Source organism: Gymnogyps californianus, chromosome 4 (genome assembly GCF_018139145.2).
Source record: "Gymnogyps californianus isolate 813 chromosome 4, ASM1813914v2, whole genome shotgun sequence".
NCBI classification, from domain to species: Eukaryota; Metazoa; Chordata; class Aves; order Accipitriformes; family Cathartidae; genus Gymnogyps; species Gymnogyps californianus.
The window spans coordinates 22,758,487-22,760,267 of NC_059474.1; positions in this window are offsets into that span (position 1 = coordinate 22,758,487).

Consider the following 1,781-nt stretch of genomic DNA (forward strand, 5'->3'; position numbering starts at 1 on the left):
AGAAATAAGTGGGAGCAGGAGCTTGAGAACAACCGTATTTCAATATATCTATAACAGTTTAGTATATTTTACTGCTATCCATCAAATTTCATGATACAAGACTTTCCTTTGTATATTTAGTTCTCTGGAACACAAAGTTGTTTTAAACTCTCTTCAGAATGAGCTTCTTTGACTTTCCAGCAGTCCATCAAATAAAGCAGAAATGATTGCCACTTATTCAAAGACAAATATTGAGGTGAATCCAGAGTATATTAAAAAAAACTACAGAAGTGCAAAACTGTGGTCTGATGAACTTAATCTGGAGAGACCCATTTGCTAGTGGCTTGCTAGGTGACTGAGCAGGTCATTGCACTTCCTTTTGTCTCATAGGGATAATTTACAAAGCACTTCGAGACCTTCAGTGTGCTCACTATTGATACCAACCTTGGAAACATTACAGAAAAAAAAATCCTACATTATTTCCAAAAGTAACTGTGGTGTTCTCTGTTAGTGAATCCATATGCATATCAACTGTACCCATTTAATATTTTCAGTGACAATGAGCACATTTTTCTTTCTTTGTCAGTGCTACCTGGTTCTCATACATTTCATTTAAATTAAATCCAGCTTTAATTATCTCCCCTGAATGTCTCATTGTATCTCTTTATGTAGATTATATACTAATGATTCATAATTTCCCTCTATTTTTGATAGGAATTCATCCAAACTCACCTTAAATGCTTTTTTTTCCCTATAGTTTACTTTGCATTTAGAGAAATTGAACAATAGTTTAATTAGAAAATAAATCTATAAAATAATGGGGCTGGGTGTAGCACTCATTTATAACCCTGCATATCCAGGAAAGTCAGTAGTTGCATACGAAGCATAAATCTAACCAAAATCTGCCTTCCCTCATGAAAATTCATATGATTTTAAGACCTTTCATTATTTTTTCTTTCTAATTTTAAGCATAATCTGTCATTTCTGCATGATTTTGAATGGTTAGATTTTTTTGTCAACATCTGAGAAAAAAAACACTGTAAAAGACCTTTCATAACAGATTCCATAGAATAATGTTATTTAAAAAAAAAGAAAAAAAAGAAAACCTCGAACTTCATCGTTGTGATTTGTAAGGAATACATATACACTGCAAAAATCCTAGTAAACAATCACAATCACTTTTACTAAATGTTACTTTTCATCATTCTTTATAAATGTGAGAATTCAGAAATGTTGATGGAATCATGCCTGTGCAAAAACCTTTTACTTTGAACAGACCTCAACTACTACTTTAAGAAAGAGCAATTACAATCATGTGAGATTTAACCACTGTTATCCAACACAGATTATTTTTGCTCTGTCAGTAACTTTTATGGTGTGTTATCTAGTTCCAAATTCTCACAGAGAGTAAAAGAGAGAGGATTTAAAGAATAACTGGTTCGATGCTTAGCAAGCATTCAGCTCAATAAGCACAGATGTAGCTGTTACCTGCTTAAAAGTAAATCTGTGGTTTCCTTATTTAAAATCTTAAGTTTTAATGTCCATCAGAAAGGCTGTTGCTGCAGTGAATAATTTAATCACTTCTGCCTATTACACGCTACTACATAGCAAGCATATTTGCAAAGCGGTGAAAGGTACCGGACAAATGTCAGCACTCCCTATAATTCAGCCGACCTCCCAGTATATTCACTGCAAGGAACTAAGGGAGCTCGGAAGCGGCCAGAGGGAGGTTGCGGTAGGGAAGGGAGGTGAAGAGATCACAACAGAATTGCACCAGATCAGCACGACACTTTAGAAAGATG